Source organism: Nyctereutes procyonoides, unplaced genomic scaffold (genome assembly GCF_905146905.1).
Source record: "Nyctereutes procyonoides isolate TBG_1078 unplaced genomic scaffold, NYPRO_anot_genome, whole genome shotgun sequence".
Lineage (NCBI taxonomy): Eukaryota > Metazoa > Chordata > Mammalia > Carnivora > Canidae > Nyctereutes > Nyctereutes procyonoides.
Window position 1 is genome coordinate 60,268,898 of NW_026575133.1, and position 27,292 is coordinate 60,296,189.

Consider the following 27,292-nt stretch of genomic DNA (forward strand, 5'->3'; position numbering starts at 1 on the left):
CATTTGCCATTTTTAATCAGTCTTTTTCAGCCCTTCCTTTTTCTTCAGCCCTTGGGAGTTTCCTGTTATCCTACTTCACTACCCACTTCTTCTCTGTGGGTTTCCTTCATGGTTTTCTCCTCTTCCTCCCACACCATAAATCAAGATGTACCATGAAGCTTAATCACTGACCCCTTGTTCTTTGTCAGTTTTCCTTCTATGTAAGTTCCTTCCTGGCATTTTCTTGTTTTGCTCAATGGCACTATTGTTCTGGAACTGACACTTCCAAATCCAGTTTTGTATTTTCCCAGATTCATCAGCCCATAGTTTTCTGGTGTCCCTTTATTTTTTTTAAATATTTTATTTATTTATTCATGAGAGACACAGAAAGAGAGAGGCAGAGACATAGACAAAGGGAGAAGCAGGCTCCATGCAGGGAGTGTGACTCGGAACTTAATCCCGGGCCTCCAGGATCACACCCTGGGCTGAAGGCAGCACTAATCTGCTGAGCCACTGGGGCTGCCCTGGTGTCCCTTTATGATGAATACCTGGCATCTGCATGTTTTATAAACATAGAGAGGAAGTGTTAATCTTAGGGATCTTGAATGTCATCAAAGCTTATAGATCTAATTTTTGCCACATTACTTTCCTGCATGCATCAGAGAACACTAGACTATCAGAGCTGGAAGGGATGTTGGAGGTTACCTTGTCCAGGATTACCATTTGACAGGCAAAAAGGCAAAACCTACTGTCACCAGGAAATCAAAGATGAGAACTGAGGATTTCTAGTGCTTCTCATGTGACTGATCAAAAGTAATAGGCTGAGTGAAAGGTATTCATTTTCTCACCCTACCTTTATAACTAACACATTGTAACACTTGTAAAATCATTAAACTTCTCTGAATCTTATCTTCCAGTATCTCTCAAATAAGAAATGCTAACACAGTGGCTTCCAAACTCCCTTCAAACATTAGCTTTTCATTGATTCATGATTCTTTGATACCTGCCACAAGACATCACCTCAGGAACACAGTCAACTGAATAAAGTCAAATGATCCATTTTCCTAGAAGTGTCAGTTTCTCCTTAAGATTTCCTTGTCCTGGTCAATGGTACCATCATTCTCTCAGGAATTGATACTTCCAGACCCAGTTTTGCTCTGCTCCAGATTCACTGGCCCAAGTTTTCTGGTATCCTCCAGGATAAGCAGCTAACAGCAGCATGTTTTGTAACCATAAAGGAGGCTCTGTTCTTCCCTAGAAAGAGAGTCATTGGGCCATATTTCCTTCATAGCAGAGGCCAGTCCTTAGAGAAACTTCTGTTGGGCCGGTTACTCCCATTCCCCTGTCGCCTGAGAGATACTCCTGATATACCTTGCCTGATGCCTCTTCTTGCATGCCATCAGCCTCCTACCTGGCCTCTCTTTTTGCTGTTCAAGCATGAGAAGATCCAGGACTGCATGAAGTACAACATCTGCACTGGCTCACCCAGCCAGGCCCTGAGGCAGGCAAGTAGGCAAGGAGGCAACTCTCTAACACCAGCTGGATGGCTCACCCTGAGCCCTAGGCCATCTCAGCTGTCCTGAGACCTGGCTTTCTTGAAGTTTTCTCAAATGCAATTAATGCCATGTGGAATGAACTTGGACCAATAAGAGATGAAAGAGAACATATGACTGGCAGATAAGAATGACTTCATTTCTGCTTTCTTCTATCAGATAGTTGCAAGTTAAAAGGATTCCATACAGCCTTTCCAGAAGAGTCACATGTGACTGACCATGTGTGTTTCTTATAAAGCTGTGGTTTTCCCGCCCTCCTTATCTTTCTTTCTATTTTCACTCATTTTTCCTTCTCTAAAAATCCATACCCAAATAAAATTTTGCTTCGTGCCTCTACTTTCTAGGAAAACCAGACTGGGTCAGGTACCCAGTAAGCCTCCATCCTTTTCCCTACCCAGTCAGTTATTCACTCACTAAATTCCAGTTACTTTCATCTAAATATCATTCACATTTATTCCTTCCTTATCTCTTTAGAGTCAATCTCTTACTTCTGTTCTTACCACCTTTCACTTGGAATTCAACAAAAAGTCTCTTAACTAGCTGAATCAGTCAGAGTTCTCCAGAGAAACAGAACCAATAGGATATGTAGTTCTGATCTGAAAGCTAGCAGGCTCAAGACCCAGGAGTAGTAGATATTTCAGTTGGAGTATAATGGCAGGAAAAACCGATGTCCCAACTGAGAGCAATCAGGAAGGAAATTCCCTTTTAGAGGGTCAGCTTTTTTCCCCCATATTTAGACATTCAACTGATTAGATGAGGCCCACTCACACTAGGGAAAGCATCTTCTTTAGTCCATCTGCCAATTCAAACGTTAATTTCATCCAGAAACATCCTCACAGACACACCAAAATAATGTTTTACCAAATGTCTGAGCATCCTGTGATCTAGTAAAAAAATAGTAAAAACACTAAAACACACAAGTAAAAACACGCAAAATTACCTACCATAGTCATATTTCCCCTGTTGGTCCCTGATCCTCCAAATCCACTGCACACTGTAGCTCATTTAATCTTCTCAAAAAAATCATCTCCATCTTTCTAATAGACTTTAATAGTTTCTCATGACTTTTAGTATAACATTCAAATGTCTTTCCCTAGAATAAAAGATTCTTCATGTGTCAACACTAATTGACACAACCTATCCCCTATCATTCCTGTATGTTTATTCTCTGTTCTAAAGTTACTCATTGGATATTCCTTATCTCATGAACAAACCACCTCCACATTATCGTATACATCAACCTTTCTTCTCCGTGTTCCTTCCTTCTATTTAACCTCCTTCAGAAGTATAATCCATGAGGGCAAAGACCTTATCTGTCTCGTGCCCCCTTACACAGTTTTCAGCATTAACAGTGTGTTGAATAATGGCCAGTCTCTTTTCCTTGAAGCAGAAAGGGAAAAATATAGCTGTGTCATAGAGCTTATTTCCTTATGCTGTATTGGGATAGACCCTGGATGCTGATGTAGCTTCATGTGACCCATAACATTGCAAAAAAGTGCTCATCTGCCTTGGATTTTTCCCTCCTCCCTCCACCCTCAGAATGCTGAATATGAGAGGCGTCTCTGTAGAGGAACTGAGAAGATAGAAGAAAACCTCAACCACTTGCTTCCATTTGTGGTCTCATGCCAACCTTTACCCTGCTTATCTGCTGATGTGGTAGCAACATGAAGCAAAACCAATCTAAAGTATGTCCAACCAGTCATTCTCACCAGTCTTCAAATATAGACTAAACTACATGCTCTGCAATATTTCCAACAAGTAACCAATAAATATTTATTAAATGAAGGAGGGAAGGTGAATGACCAAGCCCTCATTTTCTCTGAAGGAACAACTCAAATCTTACCTCCTTCACAAGAACATTCTCAAGTGCCTTTTTACTAGACCAAAATGAGCTCTCCTAAGTTCCTAAGTTATTATTTTTTTCAGTTTATTATTGATTTACTTGGCTTATTTTTTTTTCAGACTCTGCAGAACTACACATAAGGCATGTAAGTAAATTGGTAAAATAAGGCCGGTCGAATTATGAAGAATGAAAAAAATCAGCCTGCTAAGAAATGCTGATTCTTTTCATATAATCTAAGAAGAGATCATTACCAAATAGAAATATAACAAAAACTGTAACAAAAACTGTAACCTTAAATTGGCAAGGAAGTTATAGATTATTCGTTTAAATTCTATAATCATTTTTATATGTTTACAATTTAACAAGTATTCCCTTTATAGTCAAAAAGGTATCAAATGTTATTTTCAGAAGAATCATCTAAATGAGTTTCTACTATGTATCTTCATTCATAATAAGGCTTTAGGGTGGAAGCTACTCTGCTGATCTACCTTAAAGATATAAAAGAATCAAGGAATCAGCATTCCTGGCTCTGGTTCCAGCATTTATAGGCTAAAGGAAACATTGGGAGACCATGTTCTTTTCTTATTTGAAAAGAACTGAGTAATCCCATATACAGCACCCTAACAATTAAATTTTGTTTTCATTCTTTAGGATGATGTGGTAAGGCCTATATGCCTACTATGATTGTATTCTTTAACTTCAGTTCCTATTAGTTCTAAAATATTGAGCTTGATTTTGAAAGTAAGAATCTAGAAGAATAATTTAGAAATTTTCTGATAAGGAGTCACCTTCCTACAGCAATATAGACTAGTTGTCATCTTTTCTTAGCATCATTCTATTTAGAAGCAAGAATTATATTTAATATTGAAGGGCATTAATGAGTTTTAACTATAGCTCTGTCTTGATTTAAAAAAAAAAGACATTTTGGAATTTTTTTCGTAATGATACCATCAAAGATCTGTGAATTAGTACTAAAGTATCTAAGGCCTTAGGGTCCTGGGAGCCAATTGATGATTCATGGTCTATAAGAAACAGATGGTACTAATGAAACACTATTTCCTTGGAGATGTACAAACTGAAACAACACATGGTCAGAATTAACCAGAATTAAGCATGGGCAAGGGGGGTACGTGTTCACAGCTCCCATAGGAACAGTGCCAGGGATGTTCTAACCCAGTCCTCCTCTGTGTCCTGAATGAATTCTCAAAGACTCATATCAGACTTGTGAAGATATGAGTTATGGAAGAGAATGCATGTTCTTAAGTGTAGCATGAGTAAGATTAACTGGAATTACTCATCAGAGCTAGATAGAAGGTCAATACTTATCATTCCATCAGATAGGCTGAATAATGTCCATCTAAATCCAAAGATGTCTATATGCTAATTCCCAGATTCTGTAATATGTTATTTACCTGGCAATGGGGAATTAAACTTAAAGATCCAATTAAGATGGCTAGTAGGTTGACTATGACATGGAAGACTATTCCATATTTTCTAGGCTGGCCTTATGAATGGATGAGGGAGTCAAAATAGTGAGTATTGGAATGATATGATACGAGATAAACTCCACTGGCCATTGCTGTCTTTGAAGGTGGAAGAGGGTCAGAAGACAAGGAATGCAGATGGAAAGAGCAAGAAAATGAAGTATCTCCTAAAGCCTCCAGAAGAGGAACACAGCCCTACCAAACCTTTGATTTTAGCCCAATCGAAACCCATTTTAACTCCAATCTTTGGAATGATAAGATAAATCGGCAATGTGTTAAACCACTATGTTTGTGGCAATTCGTTACAACAGCAATACGAAACTAGCACAATCAGCAAATAGTTTAAATCTCTGAATCCATTTGTTCGACTACCTACTCTTTATTTACTACTACATAATAGTTGAATTCAGTTTACATATTCACCTGCAAACATCTCCATACTTGCTCACAGACAGGGACCATGATTTACTTAACTTTTTGTCTTTGAAACTACTGCAAACCCTGGTTCCAAGAAGTTAAATAAGTTGGTAGTATTTTGCTTACCTCGCATGGCAATAATGCGCTATCAGCTGACAGTCATGGATAGCTCTATCCTCACAGTATTTGAGATTCTAAACAGGAGGATTCCGTTGTAATAATTCATCTCAAGCACTATTTCACTTCTCTCCGGATTTTACTCTAATCATAAAATTTTGAAGACGGAAATGCTAAGTTGTGTCCACTGCCCTCATTTTAGATGAGAGTACTAAGGCACAGATTGGTGACTCATTCTATTCATTGTTGGTGAGTCTTGCATTAGATCTTGAATCAGTCTTCTTTCCAAAACAAAATGCTGATTCTAGGCATTCAAACTTGCCTTGATTGGCAAATGAGAACAAAGTAACAATATTTCATATCCTGCCAGCAAATTATCAAAGTCTCCTAATGAATACTAATAAAAACCACAACGATTTCATCAAAATGGAGCCCCTGTTTGGGGATTTTGACAGAGGCAATCTTATGACTGTGAGATGGCTAAGTGTCACTTCTCTAGAGTAAGTATTTATATAAAAAAAGGAATAAAAAGAAATGATATATAATTTGGGTAAAGATAATGAATCATCCTCCAGATGATTTGGTTTTAAAAATGTTTCCTTTCAAAACTAAACTATATGCTCCTTTTTCTGATTCAATCTTCAAGCTGTAGAAAAGCAGAAATTATCCTCAACTATCTGGCTGCTCACCAGTGAACTATGTGAAAAGACAACAGGCTGTCCAAGCTTACCATCAAAAAATAAATATCTTTGAGATGAAATGTGTCCTGTCATAGTAAACATCAAATAGAACCTTTTTATTTTTGGGTATTTGTAGTCAATCTTGAAGTCAGTGGTCTTCAGTTGGGTCATGAAGAACCAAACACTTTCAGAAAGTGTCTCATGAAGTCAAAGATTCTTTTTCAAAGACAAAACAAAAATGTGCAGTGGACCTAGAATGCTATCATTAACTTGAAATTTAAATGTAGTTTTCTCCTTTCTTTCCCTGTCATCTTCTTTGATCTCTTTTCTTCTCTATTGGTTGCTTCTGCCTCTTCTCTTTTCATCCTACTGCCTTTTTCATTACTGACAAAGTCTGGAGAGGGTTGAAATGACAAATGGTGTGCTTTTAATAGTCAGCAAATACTACTGCTCTGACCCTGAAACATGGTGACATGGAAGAAGATGGAAGTTTGAGAAGTTGTTTGTTTTGCTGGGTGAAAGAAGATTGGATTTGGCTGGATTTTTAATAAAATGCCTAGAGATTTTTTTTCCCACTTCTCCACATCTTCACCATCAGAATGCTCTTACTTTCCGTATACAGAGCTATTTATCATATATGGCCTATTTATTTTTTATATGGCTTAGTTCATTATTATTGCTTTTGTGTTCCATAGCATTATTAACTGGCACTTAAGACTGATGACTTCTTTTTTAAAGATTTTTTTAATTTACTTATTCATAGAGACACAGAGAAAGAGAGGGGGCAGAGACACAGGCAGAGGGAGAAGCAGGCTCCATGCAGGGTGCCCAACGTGGGACTCAATCCCAGGTCTCCAGGATCACATCCCTGGCTGCAGGCAGCGCTAAACCGCTGCGCCCCTGGGGCTGCCCGAGTTCTTTTTTAAATATAGTGGACAATATATTGCTACCATATTTTAATCATGCTATTCAATACTTTATGTTAAAAGCAAAACAAATTCACCCAACTCCAGATAGGCAGCAGGTATATAACTTATAGAAAAAAATCTAGGTATTTGGAGTCAATTCAGTCAAGGAAGAGGCAATTCTCAATAAGTTAAAAGAATAGCATCATGCTTTGGAGGCATCAAGGTCATCTAGTCAAACTACACTGGTTTGTAATTTTTTAAACCTGGAGCCAATAAAATTTAAATGAGGATCTTAAAGCTGCAAAATTAGCTGCAGGCAGAAATGGGATTCAACTCTGTCCCCCTTACTCTCAGACCAGTGGAATGTTAATCACAGATTATTAATCATTGTCTCTGCTGCTGTGAAGCAGAAGCAACACTCTTGGTTTCACAGAGCTCAGAGAATAGGAAGGTAAAATTTCAGATCCCTGGAATGTAACTCCAGAGGATCAGGACATGTCACGGTGCCAGAAGTTTTTTTTAACTTTGAATGTCCCAGTAACCTAGTGAAACCCTTTAAATAATCTTAAAGACATGCAAATTCCATCCTCAATTGTGGGGGGGGGGACTATTATTTACATGCCTTATGAACATTCCAAACTATGGCCTGGCTATTTAAAGAACATAAAGGTGTTTAAAAAAAAAAAAAAAGGAGACCAAATAGAAGGCCACAGAGCTAGTATCCTGTACATACAACATTCAAGTTAGAATTTTATGATGACTCTGTTGGGCCAGATACAGTGCCCTGCAGGAAACGGGCTTCTTCGTTCTTCGGTCCATCTTCTATGTATAGGTGTTCATGTACATATGGATTGGACCACATTTGGGAACTTTCTGTGACTTCTCATCTAAAATATCAGAAAATGTTATAGATGGTTACTCCAGCTATGCTCCTGGCTGTACAGAAATCAGAGGGAAGACCATCTTATATGCATTGATATACAAATAAAGAACAAAAGTTAGCACCCCTGTCTCTGATTTATGGTCATCCCTGGAACAGGATTCTGTCTGTCAAAGGCATAAAGCAGGGAACATCAATTTTTTTTTCTCTAAAGAGCCAGAAAGTAAGTATTCTAGGCTTTGCAGGCCCTATCATCTCTACCAGAACCTGAACTCTGCTGATGTAGTATGAAAGCAACCATAGATAGTAAGTGAATGTGGCATTGTTCCAATAAAATTTTATTTAAACCCAAAACTAGACTTTTAAATAAATTTCATCTGTCATGAAATCTTTTTCTTTTAAAAATTTTTAACCATTTTAAAATATAAAAACAATTCCTAGTTCCAAGGCCATTCAAAAACAGAGACATTTTGTAAAATATTTGTAATTATTCTCTGTGATATAACCCAAATATCTCTAATTTGTGTTTCAGCAATTCCATATCATTCTAAACCCTTCTGTGTTTTGGGTATGCATAACCACTTGGATGAGGTCCAGATACTTATTTTCTGGTGTGATAGAAAGTAAAATCAAGAAGTCACTCCTGTGTCCTGAACATCTGAGATTTGGGCTAAATCCCACTCTCCCTTTGGAGTCTGGTGATGTGCTAGGATGATTAAACATGTAGCTCTTTTGGAGCGTAGTTTCTGAAGAATCATCCTGAGAGTGCATTTCCTGGCTCTAACCAATCTCTCCTCCCAAAAAAAGTCACTGCTTTCATAAATCTTAATCATATACAGTGTGTGGGAGACAAGAGAAGCATGCAAGTAGAGATATAGCAATGGTAAAGTTAACGTATTATCACTTACAAGTTCCTGAAGCATTTGTAAATATATTTCCAGTGTAAAAAACTTTTACACAGAATGCAAAACAGCAATCTCAAAAAGACTATTAAAGTACAGGTTCCTATTTTATTTGTTTTCTTTTTTCACCAGCAGCTGTCACAAGTGGAAAAAATGAAAGTAAAAGCTATCTAATTTCTGTTTATTCTTTGACCTTCTGAAGTGTGACCTGTAAATGTTTCTTCCAATTTAGGTCTGATTGAACACTTAGTTGGTCAGACACCTACTCACTGCAGATGCAAGTATGGATCATTCCACTCTTCCAAGTTGCTCAAAATCTGTGTAGAAAGCAGGAGCTCCTTCTTTTGGTCATGCCAATATGAATTGAGGTGACTGACTGCTCCAAATATTTCTTTTTCTCCTGTCCTTTCCTGGTCCCACCAGTCCCAAACCCTATATCCTCAGGATTTCTCCAGTGCTCTATGAATTCTTTTCCTCAGTGTCTCCTACTCCCTATGAATCTCTAATGAGTTCCCAAAGTCGTCATAAGAAGGAAGACTCAGCTGGGAAAAACCCCAGGGGACCCAGGACGAATTCTAAACTAATTACTTAGCTAGCACACACTTCCCATATCTATCCTAAGCACGAAAACAATACACTTAGGGGACAGAAGACAGAGCAGGTGTTAAGACACCAAATAAAGAAATACCACCAGGGACGCCTGGGTGGCTCAGTGGTTGAGCATCTGCTTTTGGCTCAGGGAATGATCCCGGGGTCTGGGAATCAAGTCCCACATTGGGGTCCCTGTGAGGAGCCTGTTTCAAACTCCCTCTGCCTGTGTCTCTGCTTCTCTCTCTGTGTCTCTCATGAATAAATAAATAACATCTTTAAAAAAAAAAAAGAAAGAAATACCACCAGCCAGCAACTGTTACCTCAAATTGCATCTTATGCAAGCAGGGAGTGGGCTTGGCAGATCTACTTCGTCTCAAGGTAGGCAAACCTTTATGAAGTTCTAATAAGGCTCCCATTGCAATCATTCCCTAAGCTGAAACACATAAAGGATAAAGACTTAGCTCCAGGAGACTCAACTTGCTAGATTTTCTGAACAAGGCATCTATTGTAATTTCACTCTCATAGCAACTACCACGCTGGTCCCCAGCAGGGCCCCAAGGGCTCTACTTTTGAAGTATCAAAAAAAAAAAAAAAAAAAAAAACTTTCCTTACTATGAAGGGACATAGAGCTTTCCAGCAGTCACAGAAGATAAACTTTTCCTCCCTCACTCTCCCTAGAGAAAACTCTGAACTCCAAAGGAAAAAAATAACCCATTATTTTCTAAGTCAGTTAGTGGATTTGCTTCTTAGGAGAAATAGATAGCACTTGATTAAAACTGTGGGCGAGGTCAGGCTTAGGTAGAACTGTGAAATAGAAGTACTGTCAGCATTGTCCCAGAATCTCTCTGGGCTTCTCTCATCCCTGTGGGCAACCCCTATGCCTCTGAAGCTTACTTCTTCATGTTCTTCTCCAGCCCCACAGAGCTGTCAGTCCTTATGAAAAGGATGCCCATTGTTGGGCATCAGGGACCTGAAATTCAAACTTGACTTTGTCTCTGGTATACTGTACTTAACCTACCCAGGAGAGAGGGGAAAAAAAAGAAGAAGAAGAAGATGGATGCTAAAAATACCTAGAAATGCAGAAAAAAATATTAACAAATATTCTTTACAATACAAAGATAAACTATGAAAAAAGTAAATCACCAGCAACCAAAAACTAGAAGGAAAGAGGAAACTAGAATATAACTGACTTGAGCTGGTGGTCCTTAGTGTTCCAAATTTCTTGTTTTGTTTAAGGATTAACTTTGTGTTGGGTCAACTATCTGTGTTGAAATTTTTTTTTCAATATTTTATTTATTTATTCATTAGAGAGAGAGAGCACAAGCAGGGGGATCTGCAGGCAGAGGGAGAAGCAGGCTCCCACTGAACCTGATGCTCAACTGGATCCCAGGACCCTGGGGTCATGACCTGAGCTGAAGGCAAACACTTACCTGACCTAGTCACCTGGACATCCCTCTGTGTTGAAATTTTAAAGGTAATCATCAAAGAGCTAAAATAAAGTATGCATCTTTTAACCAGGGAAATTGAACTTAAAAAGCTCACTATTGTATGAGCAGTAAGGAAAAAAGAAAAAAGGCATATTCTGGGGGTGCCTGGGTAGCTCAGGTCATGATCTTAGGGTCCTGGAATCAAGCCCGAGGCAGGGCTCCCTGCTCAGCAGGGGGTTTGCTCCTCACTTTCCCTTTGCCCCTCCCCTCAGCTCATGCATTTGCTCTATATCGAATAAATAAATGATAATCTTAAAAAGAAATTTCAAAAAGGCATATTTTTAAAATACACATTTCAAGAAAATTCAATATATGTCCATCACCATAATAAAAATCAATGGACTAAATCTGTCAAAGGACAAAGATTTTCACACTGGAACTTTTTGGATAGCCAACTACATACTGTTTCTAAAAGATACATGTAGGTGCATCTGGGTGGCTCAGTAATTTACCTTTGGCTCAGGTCATGCTTCAGGGTCCTGGGATCCAGTCCTGTTTTGGGCTCCCTGCTCAGCAGGGAATCTGCTTCTGCCTTTCCTCCTACTCGTTCTGTCTTTCTCTCAAATAAATAAAATCTTTAAAAGATGCATATAAACAAAATGAATCAGAAAAATAAAAAGTAAAGCATAGAAAAAGATACACAGCTATACGTTTTTTAAAAAGCAAAAGCATAGGAAAAAAGTACGTATGACACACATAGAAAAAGATGTACTAACTAAAAAAACCCTAAAGTTATATTAATGTTAAGCAAAACAGATACTAAGGTAAAATGCTTTTGGAGAGTAAAATGTCATATGAAGATATATGATATTCACATGAAAAGCAAATCTTAGAGACTTTTTGAAGAAAACATAGGTTATCTTTGAAATCTCCACATCAACAAGAATTCCTTAAACAAAGAAAACAATCAATTAAAAATGATACATTAAAAAAGTTCATTGCCAAAATTAACCCATTACAAAATTAAAAGAAAAGCCAAAGGCTGGGGAAGTTGTTTATGAACAGTAGAAGTTTAGTATGCTAAAATATAAAGAAATTAATAAGTGAAATAATTTAGTGGAAAAATATGCAAAGAGTTTTTGTATGCAAGCCACAAACTAGAAACCTGAAACCCAAATGACCAATAAACATCGGAAAAAATATATTCAAGTAAGCATACTCTTGGTGTACTATTTAGCAATCACGCTTTCTGATATTTACCCAAAGAAGTTGTAAATTTGTGTCCACATGAAAACCTGCAGCAGATGTTTATAACAGATTTATTCATAGTTGCTAAAATTTGGAAGCAACCAAGATGCCCTTCAGTAAGTGAATGAATAAATAAACTGTGGTACACATAACAATTGAATATTATTGAGCATTACAAAGACGAGCTATCAAACCACGAAACAACATGAAAGAACCTTAGAGGCATATCACTAAGTGAAAAAAGGCAATCTGAAAAGGCCTCGTACTATAGGATTCCAACTACATGGCAGTCTAGAAAATGCAAATCAGTGGAGAGGTAGTAAAAAGATCAGTAGTTGCCAGGAGTTGTCTGAATAGGCAAAGTGAGTGTCTGAATAGGCAAAGAATTTTTAGGGCAGTGGAAATACTCTGCATGATACTATAATGATGGTTTCATGTCATTATACATTTGTCCAAACCCGTAGAATGTGTGATATCAGGAGTAAATCTAATGTAAACTATGGACTTTGGGTGATTACGATTTATTAGTGTAGGTTCATCAGTCATAAAAAATGTACCTCTCTGGGAGATGATATTAACAATAGGGGAACCTATACATATGTGTCGGTAGAGGACATATGAGAAATCTGTGTAACTTCTGCACAAATTTTTGGGAACCTAAAACTGCTCTAAAAATAGTCTTTTTAAAAAAAGATATATTTATTTATTTGAGAGAGAGCGAGCATGTGAGCTTGCATGTGAATGGGGGGAGGCGCAGAAGGAGCAAATCTCAAGATTCCCTGCTGAGCACAGAGGCCCACACAGGGCTCAATCTCAGACCTATGGCATCATGACCTGAGCTGAAATCGGTCTCTGAGCCACCCAAGTCCCCTCTAAAAACAGTTTTAAAAATATATATCTATACATACACTACCTAGAAATAAAGGCACAAATTACAACCACTACATCATTTCATACTAATCAGAATGGCAATTGTTGAAAACCCTGACAATGCCAAGTGTTACCAAAAATGTGGAATTATAGAGCCCTTACCCACTGCTGGTTGAAGTTTACCTGGGGAAAAAAAACATTTTAAGTCCAATCTGCCAAAATCTAGTTGGGTTGGAAATTCATGCACCTTATAACTCAGGAATTCCACCCAGGAAATGTCTCCCACAGGCCCCCTCAAAACCGTACACATAGAGGAGAGCCGATACCAGCAGTGGATATATTAGCAAGGAATTTGAAACGAGCTAAATGTCTAACAACGGAATGAATTAATATATTTTATTTTGGTGTATGAGACTATTCAAGAATAAAGCAAATGGTCTAGTACTTCAGTTATCCATATGGTTACTTCTTAGAAACACAGTATCAAGTTATAGATAAAATGCAGTACAATTTCATTTAAATAAAATTTAAAGATGCCCGAAATTGTTACTTATTTTTAGGGATGCTTACATATGTCACAATACAAGTGGGGAGCAAACACAAACCACATTAGCAGTATTGATAATATATTGTTTCCCAAGTTGGATGATCTAGATATGAGTATTCATTGTATCATGTTCTATACCATTTGGTATGTTTTATTTCATATTATTAATTTTCTCTACATTATATATGTTGATATATATAAAATATATATATACCTATTTACATATTATTTTCATAATTTATCTTTTAAATAAGTGAAAATCTAAAATGTCAACATGCTGTTTCAAGTATCATTGCTACATTTTTAATCCAGAGAAGCTTTCTGGCAATGAAAGATGGAAATGAAACCCTCCTTGCCTTTAAATTATATTGTTCATTTTCTCTCTCAAACTTGTAATCAGAGACGAGTCTGGACACGTGAGTCTTAGCTTTCCACTGTGCGCTTATAATTACTACCAAACCAGTTATACTATCTGATGGGTTCAAAATGCATTGCCTAAAGCTCATCACTTAGTGGCTTACTTTCTAAATTGTTTGTTCCCACTGATCTTCTAAGAGTCAAGGACACATGCTTCAAAAAAAATGAAGTAACCAGGACTTCTCTGCTTGAACACTTATAATTCTGAGCCAATCCTTCCAATCTTTCTCTTATCTCTCTTAACAGGAACTATGTAACCCTGGTCTCCACATGGTCCTTCTCCATAATTTCAGTAATTAGCTTATCTGCCTTATATTTTACTGAGAGATCTCTAGGAGCAAGCTGATTATTGCATACTTGTTGGTTGTTCTGGTCAGGACCTAGCCAGGAAAATTCATCACGTAGCACTGAAACAGGGGCACCTGGGTGGCTCTGTGATTGAGCATCTACCTTCTGCTTAGGTTGTAATCCAGGGTCGGGATAGAGTCCCTCATCAGGCTCCCCGCAGGGAACCTGCCTCTCCCTCTGCCTACGTTCTCTGCCTCTCTCCGTGTGTCTTTTACGAATAAAGTAAAATCTTAAAAAAACAAACAAACAAAAAAAAACACTGAAACACACAGGAGAATTCAAGCTGTTATTTTCCTATGAGATGTTCTATAAATGATAACTGCTTCTTCCAATAAAATTATGTAAGTGAAAGTCTTTCTTTCTTTTTTTTTTTTCTAAAGGACCCAAGCATATTATGTTTCCATGAGTCATTTGGTCATTAAAGTCCATATTTTCTGAACTGACTGCATGGTGCAACAGGCCACACAGGGCATGCAAACCTAATTAATATAGCTGAGAGTTTGCAGATGCATAATGGCTCTCTCTGATGTTTCACTGTAGTATTATTTTGTCATATTGTTTCTATGCTGGAGGTGGGAAAGTAACTAAAGTAGTTTACTTTTTCTCATGATCAGGAAAATGGCAATGAGCCAATTCTGTTAAGCCATCTGAGTCTACTACAAATTTTCCAATTAGTCTGAAGGAAATAGTTCACAATATGTGCAAACATTTAGCTGTGATTGTGACCATGTTTGTAAAACTGTAGCAACTGTGTTTGCAACATTTGAAAAAGACTATGGCATATTCGTACAATGGAATATTAGGCATCCATTTAAAATTATGTTTGAAAATAATATATACTAGTATGGAAATATATTCACAGCATATTGTTAAGGGAAAGAAGTAGATTTCAAAGTAACATATATATGTATCTCTTTTTATATTTAAAAATAGCAAGAATATAAAGTCAAAAGATATGTAACAGGTGAAGAGAATAGTGGCTACCCTTTGCTTTGTAACACAAGTGACTTTTCTTTTAACTTTTCCTAACCTGTACCTTTCAATCTTGTCACAACAATTACATATTGTCTATGTAATAAGAAATTTAAATCCACTTAAATTAACATATGAGATGACAGATTTAAGCAGAAACCAAGTTTTGGTTTTTAAAGATGGAAAAACACTTCAAAAATGTAAAAACTTCAATTTTCTGTCTGCATTGAATACCTGAAAAAATGATTACTGGTAACAAAAGGTAAAATTACAAGAAAATTTTATGTCGGCCTTTTGCAAAAGTAAGAGCTGCACGATAGAGCAAGCTAAGGATTGACTAGGAAAAATTAACCAAGTCAAGGAACCACTAATTAATTCAAGGACCAAACCTCCTAATTAATGAAAGTTATCAACCATCCCGAAAAGGTGAATCCAAAGAATTTCACAAATTGTTTCAGCTGTTAACAAAGGGATTGGACGCTTGGGCATTCCTGACATAAGGGTGGAACTGCAGGTCTGAGATAGAATGGTGATATATCTCTTGGTATGGAATTATTATTTTTTAAATGAGTGATTTTTGGGGATGCCTGAGTGGCTCAGCGGTTGACTGTCTACCTTTGGCTCAGGGCATGATCCTGGAGTCCCAGGATTGAGTCCCACATCAGGCTCCCTGCATGGAGCCGGCTTCTCCCTCTGCCTGTGTCTCTGCCTCTCTCTCTCTCTCTCTCTCTCTCTCTCTCTCTCTCCTTCTCTCTCTCTCTGTCTCTCATGAATAAATAAATAAAATCTTTTTAAAAAAGTGATTTTTTTTAATGTAGCTATTTTTTAAAGATTTATTTATTTATTTATTTATTTTAGAGTGAGCACAGGTGGGAGGGGCAGAGGGAGAGAGAGTCTCAAGCAGACTGTGCATTGAGTATGGAACCCAACTTGGGGGCTCGATGTCATGACCCTGAGATCAGGACCTGAATGGAAACTAAGAGTTGGCCATTTAACCTAATGTACCACCTAGGCACTCTTTGGTGTAGATCCATTTTTACTTCCTTATTCCTAAGGCCTATTGGCCTTAGACGATGTATTCTGTTACCTGTGTTAAAAATATTTATTAAAGTGATGAATCACTAAATTCTACACTTGAAACTAATATTACACTGTATGTTAACTAACTAGAACTTCAATAGAAACTTGAGAAAGAAAAAAAATTCTTATAATTTTAAAAATTTCTTTAAATAGGTTTTTCTGTCACTGAGAAGAGATGAGGAATTTTTTAAATAGTGGTTTCGTATCAAAGTGGCTTAACATTTATGAAAAATGAGATTTGTCGGGATCCCTGGGTCGCGCTGCAGTTTAGCGCCTGCTTTTGGCCCTGGGCGCGATCCTGGAGACCCGGGATTGAATCCCACGTCGGGCTCCCAGTGCATGGAGCCTGCTTCTCCTTCTGCCTATGTCTCTGCCTCTCTCTCTGTGACTATCATAAATAAATAAAATTTTAAAAAAAAATGAGATTTGTCTTTCTTCTAGCATTTTTTTCTTAGTAGTATAATCATCTAGGAACCTTGAAATAGTGGTAAAATCTTTAGATATCAATATACTACTAGAATTATGCTTAAAATCTTAATTTTTTTGAAATCTGATTCTGTCCAATTAGTTTTTGCAGTTGCTACCATAAAAGTCTTTGAAAGGCCTCTAAGCTTCCACTCAGTCACCTTTGTAGAAGTAAACTTTTGAAACACAAGTCACCAATATGATTCTGTCCCTCCCAAGTGTGCTCTTGGACAATCTAATTGACTTTCCATTAAGCCAAAGGAATGGCAATCTCTGTTAAGCCAGATATTCCTAACCTTTCAGTGTGGCTGCACATTTACTCACAGTACATGTAGATCTATTTAAAAAAGAAAAGAGGGGCAATTGGGTGGCTCAGTTAGTTAAGTGGTTGCCTTCTGCTCAGGTCATGATCCTGAGGTCCTGTAGTTCACAGGAAACAGTACTGGAGAGGAATGACTTTACACACAGAGAGAGCTCCAGAAATCTACAGAGGATCATCCTTGAGTCTTCGGCTGAGTTCTGATCAGCACTTGTATGTGAAGAAACTATCAGTAACTAAAGAAAGAAATACTCAGAAGGCAAGCCCTAGGGCTCACGGTGTGTGCTGACCGTGAGAACAGAAAGTCTCATCATAGGAGAGCCATTGAATTGAATACTCAAAACATTACAGCCTTGCTAATTAGCCCTAAAAACTATTTTGATTCCACCTAACAAAACATGAAATGACAGTAAAGCTATATACTCTTTACAAGTAATTTAGTAGCCTCCTACAATGAAATTCAAGAATATATAGAAATGTAAAAATATCTAGCACCTAACAATACAAAAATATCTACCACCAACAAAATCTAAAATTTACATTCTCTGCATAAAACCAAGACTTACCAGACATACGAAAGAGCAGAAAAATATCCCCATGATGAGGAGAAAAATCAATCAACAGAAACAGACCCAGAAGTAGTGTGGATTCTAGTGGACAAGAACACCACATAGCTGGTATAATTATATGCCACATGCTCAAGAAGCATTGAGCATGTAGAGACATGAATATATTTTTAAAAGACTCAAACCACTAGAAGTGAAAAATGGGATGTCTGAGTATCTTCTGAATATAAATCCTTAACATGTTCTGTTACCTCTTCCTAGAATACTCGTCCTCTCCCATTTCGTTTGCTAAAAGTTGTTACTCGGATTTCATCTCTATTTTCACTTCCTCAAGAAAAATCTGCCTAATTGCTCTTTCACTTTTCTTTTCGTTGGGGGTTGGGACTCTCTGGGTTCAGGGCACCCAGGGGGAACCCCAGCTGATTCTATCGTGGCAGTTGAAGCCCGTCGCCAGGGAAGGGAGCCGGGTGGCTGCGCTGGTTGCCACCCTCTGCCCTGAAGCCTAGACTCATTGGAGGAAGTATCCTGGATGGATGGGAACCATTGCCATAGCCCACTCGTCTTCAATACTTAAGGATTTACCCTGGCATTGAGTAATAAGAATTTTGAAAGCACTTTGGAGAAGTACTTCCATCAGTGCTATTTGTGTTAACTTCTGAACATTTTCTGACTGAGGCTGGCATTCATGTCTTCATTTTGGGCTGTATCAGTGCAGGCCTTCCTAAAACAGATGCAAACTGGCAGGAGGTTATACTTGATTTGGAAAGAATTGACAATCTTATTCAATCTATACATATTGATACTGTTCTTATCCACTGAAAGTGATGTGCATCCCAGTTGCTAAGTAACAGCAATGAAGTGCTTTCTCCTGGAGTTAGGTGTTATTTCGTTTGAGTCCAACAATAATCCCATTAAGGAAACAGTAGAGAATTTTATCATCCTCACAAACAGTGATTTATCTTCAAAAGGGAATATAACTGAAACAGGATGCAAAGAATTGAGGAACTGGAGGAAAAAAGTATTAAAGAATTTTTGCAGAGTTTTATACATATTGTACAAATGTTCATCAACTGTTCTTGATTGTAAATCATCCTTTCCAGCATTTCTGCTATTAACAAACATCTCCCACGGCTTAAAGGAGGTGAAACTCTATGCAGTTCACATAGGCTGCACAAACAAATTTTTTCTAACAAGAGGATGATCTTGAATCTTGGATTGGGTGAACTCTTAGAAATGAAGGCAGAAAAATGGCATTGAGTAACGTGGTGTCTATGAACTACCCTCGTACTGATTTTGTTCATTTATTCTTAATTTATTACTGAAATTATACATATTTGTAGCATAATATAAAATATTGAATAAAATTGTGTATATACTCTATCCTTTGGAATTACACTGATATTTACCCCTTGTAAGAAAATAGGGGTTCACGTGACATTCGTTCAGGGGCAATAGTAAAATTGCATAGTCAGCAGGGCTGATGATATGCATTGATGCTGGCAAACCGTCTGCTCTAGCCAGTGAGGAGCGGCTAACCACCAGCCTTCACTTACTTCTCCAGTAGATATAGCACAAGGAGGAAGAATATATTGGGCTACCAATGAGAAAGGAGGAATAGATATGATACTGTGCTTTACTCTGTAATTTAGATATTGATACATAAAGCACCTGTTATAAAAGACAGTGCTGAAACCCGGGATGTACAGTGTGTCAGTAAATCTTAGGTGGGAATGACAAAAATAAACTTTCACCAATAGGTGGAATCATGTATAGAAAACCCATGGTTGTAATGTTTATATTCATGCTTTCCCAAGTGCAGGTGTTTTTTTCACATTTTGTTGCCATGTTTGTATAATAATAACAAAAAACCTTGCTGATTTGTTAGAGCCAACATTATCTGACATAAAATAATTGTTTATATATTTTTGCACTGTACTGTCTGAAATTTACAAGTTATTTTTTAATAAACTATGACTAAAATGAAAAAAAAAAAAAAAGAAAATCTGCCTAATCTCCAAACTAGATCATACCCCTCGGCTACATGATGATACGAATCCAAATACCAACAATTTACTGTCCTTATCACAAATATGCTTTAGGAGATTATATTAAATATTATTTAGGTGATTATGTGTTTAATCCCTGCCTCCATGCTATCCCAAGCACCATGCTGACATGAGTCAATGGTTGGTTTTATTTACTGCCGTCTCCGCTACCTCGCATAGTATCGGACACATACAAAAGATTTGACACTTGTGGAAAGAGGGAAGGAATAGGTGGTGGAAATCACCAAGGAAATGGAGAAAGTCTATCTCTTCAGAAGTGTTTATTTATTTATTTATTTATTTATTATTTATTTAATTTAAATATTTTATTTATTTATTCATGAGAGACACAGAAAGAGAGAGAGAATGGCAGAGACACAGTCAGAGGGAGAAGCAGGCTCCATGCAGGGAGCCTAATGCAGGACTCGATCCTGCAACTTCAGGACCAAGCCCTGGACTGAAGGCAGGCACTAAACTACTGAGCCACAAGGGATCCCCTCTTCAGAAGTGTTTAAACCCAGAAGCATTATTATATAAAGTATGCAAAAATTGCATACAGTTTCAAATTTGACAGATCAAATATACAAGTCTTGATTGGTGTACATATCTGGTTAAGAAAAACACAAAATTGTTGCCTTTTCTTTAGCTATGGTTCCCAGGAATTAGATTTCTGGTTCTGACACAGATATGCCTAATCTTTAACTTTATAATTGAACCTTGGAAAACACGAGTTTGAACTATACAAGTCCAAGTATATGTGGATTTTTTTCAAGAAATAAGTGTATTTTCTCTTCTTTATGATGTTTATAACATTTTCTTTTCTCCAGTTTTCTTTATTCTAAGATTGCATATAACTTATAAAATATGTGTTAATCAACTGTTTTCATTATTGGTAAGGCTTCTTGTCAACAGTAGGCTATTGGTAATTAAGTTTTGGAGGGAGTCAAAAGTTGTAAAACTAATGGGATACTTACAAGTACTAGATCTTCACTTGTTGCTTTGATTCTAATTGGAACTTCAGATGGTAGAGGGGAAATCTGATGGAGACTGTAAAATGTATTGTTTGTAGCAATAAAATCGGAAAATTGGACCAACTCTATCCCTAAAATTGGACCAACTCTATTCCTACTTATTGCATGTTTTAGAGGCTACAATCTCACAATATCAGGTAGAAAGAGAGGCACCGGTTGTACTGGGGCAAATGTGAGACATAGATAGTTTTTTTTTGTTTGTTTGTTTGTTTGTTTGTTCTGCTGTTTCTCTAGGTTTTGTTTCTCTAGGATTGCTTTCTTGAAAGATAATTTTAGTACTCTGATTATTGTGAAAAATTGGTTTGTAGGTGAATATTTAAATTTTGTATTATCATCCGTTGAATATTCAAATAGATGAGCTTAATTGATTTTAAGGTGTGTTTTCTTTTGAGGTAATGTAATGACTGTTAGTGTTGACTCTGCTACTTACACTGTGTGATTAACAGGATTCAAATGTTTAAACGTTTAATGTTAAACGTTTAAACATTTGAATTGGAAGTTAAAAATATGCGTAAATTATGCAAAGATGATGAATGTCCTGGGTAGACCTGTTTGTCCCCTAAGGGAAAAGGCATCTATTAGCACTCTAAAATTCTAAGAAGTCACCTATCCTCTTACGATAGGACTATCACTTTGATCTATCTGTCATCTGAAAAATTACAGACTACCCCAGCTAGAAAATGGATCCTCCTCTTCTTCCCAAGCTAGAAATTTGATGCAGGACTGGGACCCCTTAACTGTCACCGTGTACCTTCCTAGACTGTTCTCACAATAGGAAAATAAAATTGCTGATATTGGAAAAAGTAAAGTGTGTTTGGATGTATCTTGTGCAAAATCTGTATTAGGTAGAAGAGGCTATTATGCTAAGGTAACAAACATTACATGTCATTTCCACCCACAACCATCAACCAAAACTAGTCATGAGGTTCTGATTGCATCAAGGTTGAGAAATAGGAGCTCCGCTATCTCTAGTATGATCCTTATCTTACTCTTCAAGGAATGACACCTGATCAGAGAAATGCCAGCAATTGAGTGTGTGTGTGTGTGTGTGTGTGTGTGTCTGTGTGAATGTTCATTTGCTCCTCTTGAATCATTTTCTTGTGGTGTCACAGAAACCGGGGCCAGGTTTCATAAGAGAATTGTGCCTTGATGATACTGCTAAAAGATAATCTGAAACATGTTAAATTTTTTTAAGAGTCTAAGCAAACTTAATAAATGTATGTGTTCTGAGTGCTCTCCTCATCAGCCATACCACTGTCTCTCTCCTTCTCCTCAGACTTCCTATTTCTTGAAACACATAGCATTGAAATTAGACTAATTAATAACCCTACAACGTTATTGTACAACAAACCCTAAGTGCTCAAGTGAAAGGAAGAGTCATACATCTCACACTTGAAATGAAAAGCTAGAAATGATTTTAGTGAGAAAGATATGTCAAAAGCCAAGATAGCCAAATAGTTATCAAATGTGCCTCTCCTGTCAAATAGTTAGCCAGGCTGTGAAAGCAAAGGAAAGGTTCTTGAAGAAAACTAAAAGTGCTACTCCACTGAACACACAAATGTTTAAGAAGGTGAAACAGCCTTATTGCTGATATGGAGAAAGTTTGAGCGGTCTAGATAGAAGATCAAACCAAGCACAGCATTCCCATAAGCCAAAGCTTAATCCAGCACAAGGCTCCAAATTATTTCTGTTCTATGAAGGCTGAGAGGCAAGAAAGCTGCAGGAGAAAAGTTTGAAGTTGCAAGATTTGGTTCATGAGGTTTAGGAAAGAAGAAGAAAGAAGCCATCTCCATAACAGAAGAGTGCTGATGCAAAAGCTTCAGCGAGCTTTCCAGAAGATCAGGCTCAGATTATTAATTAAGGCGGCTACACTAAACAATAAATTTTGAATGTAGACAAAACAGCCTTCTATTGGAAGAAGATGCCATCTAGGACTTTCATAGATAGAAGTCAATCCCTAGCTTGAAAGTTTCAAAGGACAGAATGACTCTCTTGGTAGGGGCTAATGTAGCTGGTGACTTTCAGTTGAAGCCAACACTCATTGACAACTCTGAAAATGTAGGGCCCTTAAGAACTATGCTAAATCTACTCTGCTTGTGCTCTGCAAATGGAACAACAAAGCCTGGTTGACAGCATATCTGTTTACAACATGACTTACTGAATATTTTAAGCCCACTGCTCAGAAAAAAAAAAAAAAGATTCCTTTCAAAATGTGACTGCCCACTGACAGTGTACCTGGTCACCCAAGAGGTCTGATGGAGGTGTATAGTAGGCGTCATGTTGTTCCCATGCCTGCTGGTACAACATCCATTCTGCAGTCCATGGATCAAGGAGTAATTTCGATTTTCAGGTCTTACTATTTAAGAAATACATTGTGTAAGGCTCTAGCTGCCATACATAGTGTTTCCTCTGATGGGTCTGGACAAAGCAAATTGAAAACCTTCTGGAAAGAACTCACCCTTCCAGATGCCATTAAGAACATTTGTGATTCATGAGAAGACGTCAAAATACCAACGTGAAGAGGAGTTTGGAGGAAGTTGACTCCAACCCTCGAAGTTGACTGTGAGGGGTTCAAGAATTCAATGGAGGCAGTAAATGGAGATGCGGTGGAAATAGCAAGAGAGTTTGAAATAGAAGCAGAGCCTGAAATTGAGTATGAATTGCTGCAATTTCATGATAAAACTTAAATGAATGAGGAGTTTTTTCTTACAGATGAGCAAAGAAAGTGGTTTCTTAAAATCAAATCTATTCCTGGTTAAGATGATGTGAAGATTGTCAAAATGACAACAAACAATTTAGAATGTTACACAAATGTAATTGATAAAGCAGTGGCAGGTTTGAGAAAATTAAGTCCAATTCTGAAAGAAGTTTCTGTGGGCAAAATGCTATCAAACAGCATCACACACTAGTGAGAAATCATTCTTGAAAGGTAGTGTCAATCGATGAGGCGGACTTCGTTGTTGTCTTATGTGAAGAAACTGCCACGGCCACCCCAACCGTCAGCAACAAGCACCCTGATCAGTCAGCAGCCATCAGTGTCAAGGAGAGACCCTCCGCCAGCAAAAGACTATGACACACTGAAAGCTCAGATGATAGTTAGAAATTTTTAGTAATAGACTGTTTTTTAATGAAGATATGTACATTGTTTTTTAGATGCATAGCACACTCAATAGACTACTATACTGTAGACATATATTTTATATGCACTGGGAAACCAAAAACTTCATTTGACTCATTTTATTGTGCTATTCACTTTATTGAGGTGGTCTGCAACCAAACAGGAAGTTTGGTACGGCTTTGCATACTCCTTTCTTCTCATACTCCCTTTGTCTTCCCCTGTTCTCTCTTATACACTTTAGTAATCTCTTCCATGTTTCCAAAATAGCTGTCCTTAACCTCACTGGAGGTAAAGCATGCACAGAAGTAGCTGCAGAGACAGTTTTGATGCTTCTTGTTAGCTGCTGGATTTTGAAGAAGTCAAGGAAGAGATAACAGGAGATTTAAGGCGTGGTTTCTGGCAAGAAACTTCATTCCTATGACTCTTGCTGGACTTAGGGAAGTAAAACAGCATGAATCCATAAGCCAGGCTTTAGTCAAGCTAGAGAAGATTGGGTTAGATCAAGAAAGAAGAAATGGAATTGGAATGGGACCATGGGAATTGGAAAGGGTGAACAGTGAAGGTCATAAAAGATGTTAATATCAGTAATAATGATGATGATAACTAAAACTCATTAAGCACTTGTATGCTAAGAACCCTGGACATCAAGAAATATTTCAAAAATAATGCCAATATTTTGAAACATACATATCTGCAACCTCCAGAAGATGGTTTGAATATGGACAAGAGATTGTTATTTTCCTGATTGTTCAATAAACATTTGCTAAATAAATTTTTTAAGGTATTGAATTTCCTTAGAAATCTTTTTTTAAAAACTATTGTACTCATCAGACAAAAGGGCTCAAAATTCCAGGCATTGCCACAAATCATCTTTTGTTTGTTTGTTTGTTTTTACTTATTCATGAGAGACACAGGTAGAGAGAGGCAGAGATATAGGCAGAGGAAGAAGCAGGCTTCCAGCAGGGAGCCTGATGCAGGACTCAATCCCAGGACCCCAAGATCATGACCAGAGCCAAAGGCAGACGCTCAACCACTGAGCCACCGAGGTGCCCCACAAATCATCTTTTAAAATTTTTTTTTTACTTGAGACATATTTTGAGCACGTGCTTTCTCATGATAGAAAAGGAAGGATAGGGGGATCCCTGGGTGGCGCAGTGGTTTGGCGCCTGCCTTTGGCCCAGGGCGCGATCCTGGAGACACGGGATCGAGTCCCACTTCGGGCTCCCGGTGCATGGAGCCTGCTTATCCCTCTGCCTGTGTCTCTGCCTCTCTCTCTCTCTCTCTCTCTCCGTGTGACTATCATAAATTAAAAAAAAAAAAGAAAAGAAAAGGAAGGATACTGAAACCATTACTTCATTTTCAAAACTTACTACAAGAGTGTTTAACTGGAGGATGCTGACCTTGGTGGTAAGTTTTCTGGAAGTCAATGTGCTATCAACATCTGCCTCTTCCAGGCACTCCTGGTTACATCAGGACTCCCCCACTACAGTCAGCTTGTGGTCAATGTGCTGAAGTCAGGGATCCGCTCTAACATAGATGTTTGGAAGAGGGGGTTTTTGACCAAGCTGGGATGCCAAGAAAGAATATCTTAGTTGTTCATTAATTCAACCAAACTTGAATAGACACCAATATTTTCTGTTATGTTTTGAGAACAAAAATGAGTAAAATATGACTCTGCCCCTTGAATAACTGATACTCATTGGAGAAGTTCGGCCTAAATGATAAAAGCTATGATTGTCATAAGACACCCTAAATCAATTCTTGAAAACCCTTTTAAGGAGCAAAATGCTCATTTTCCTATTTAGAGGCCAGTGTCTTATATTTCAATTTCTCTAATGTATATATTATGTATTATAAAGTAATATATAATAACTCATAATATGCAATATATAACAATAGTATATAATAATATGAGTAATATAGTGATATTCTCCATATATAATATTTATAACAATAAATTATGTGTAATAATATAAGATAAAATAATATATAGCAGTAATATATAATCATATAAATAATATATAATATAATGATATTCTCCATATGTATATATGTCATATCTATATAGCTATTTATATGTTGTTTCCATATCTTGGCTATTGTGAGTAATGCTGCAATGAACATGGGAGTGCAAGTGTCTCTCTAAGATACTGATTTAATTTCCTTTGCATATATATATCCAGAAGAGAGATTGCTGAACCCTTCATATTGTTTCCCTACACAGCATTTCCACCAACAGTGCATATTGGTTCCAAAAAGGACTAGGTTTTGAGTCTGACAAGTCAGGGCTTAAAAATATGTTCTACCTGCTTCAAACTGTGATCAAGGTCACCTCACCTTGCTGATTTCCTGTTTCCTTGAGTTGTAAAGGAAATTTCATCATAGGGTTCTGAAGATTTGATGATACAACCATTTTATACTGCATAGCACAATATCAGTCACATAGTTACTAAAACCATTTTGCATCTTTTTTCTTTTCTGCTCCCTTGCCTGATTCTACTCAGTTGTGAAATTGGTAGCACAGCTTGTCGGCTTACAAAAGTAAATGCGCTTATTTGGTATGTATAGCCATGCTCTTCTAAAAGGCTTTAGAAACAATCTACTCCATCATATTCTAAGTCTCTGTTTTAATGTTGGCATTAATAAAAATGGAATAATTACGTCTTGCTACTTTGCCGAGAGGGCTGAGGTGAGGATGAAGAGGATGCTATTTAAGACTCAATATGAGCATTCAGCATAAACAAGTCATGGTAATCAGATCACTTCTGTGGACATGCTTGGAAGAGAATGCTCTGACTTATCCATTACTAGTTTAAAGCATAAAGTACTGAAATTTGCAGTGAGATTAGGTCCAAAGGGCCTCTTCTTTATAATGCAGTGGACGATTTCTTTTATGAAAAGATTCAAGCAATTTCTCAGGAATGTGCTGCTTTGGAGTACAGATGCTGAGCACATGAATCAAATTAACTCTTATAGTAAAACATTAATCTAGTCCCCTGGTGCTTTTCCCAAAAGTATTAAAAAGAAGTCACTTATAAAGTGTTGCCAGGAAATTCTGGAGAGCAACTGCAAGAAACAAAATGCAACTTCCGATCATCTGGGCAAGGTCAAGCCTTTTGAAATTATGATGATATGTTCCCCTCTAAGGTTTAGTATATATTCATCTTCATGGAAAGTAACACCTAGATTCTGAGCCCACATTGTCTGTCCGTCTTAGAATTCTGTAATACATATACCCTCCAAAAGATTCGCTTGAATCAAGGGTGGATTTTCAAGTGGAAAAGTTATAAGCAAAGAGAAAAACAGAAAAACGTGGGGGCTGAAAGGATAGGGACTGGAAATAGTAGAACAAAGAGGAGTGAAGAATACGTTTTATGCAAAATTATCATCTGTCTGAACACATGTCAAGTTTTTAAGGAAACTAAACATGATAAAAAGTATATACTCAGATGGATTCTTTTTTTAAAAAAATAGGGTTTTTGTTT

The 27,292-nt window shown here is 37.3% G+C and overlaps 1 pseudogene; it reads left to right on the top strand.

The window, feature by feature from the left end:
* LOC129523210 (tigger transposable element-derived protein 1-like) overlaps positions 1 to 23,799 on the top strand; it is an 81,320-nt pseudogene extending 57,521 nt beyond the window's left edge.
* Positions 23,800 to 27,292: the final 3,493 nt, after the last annotated feature.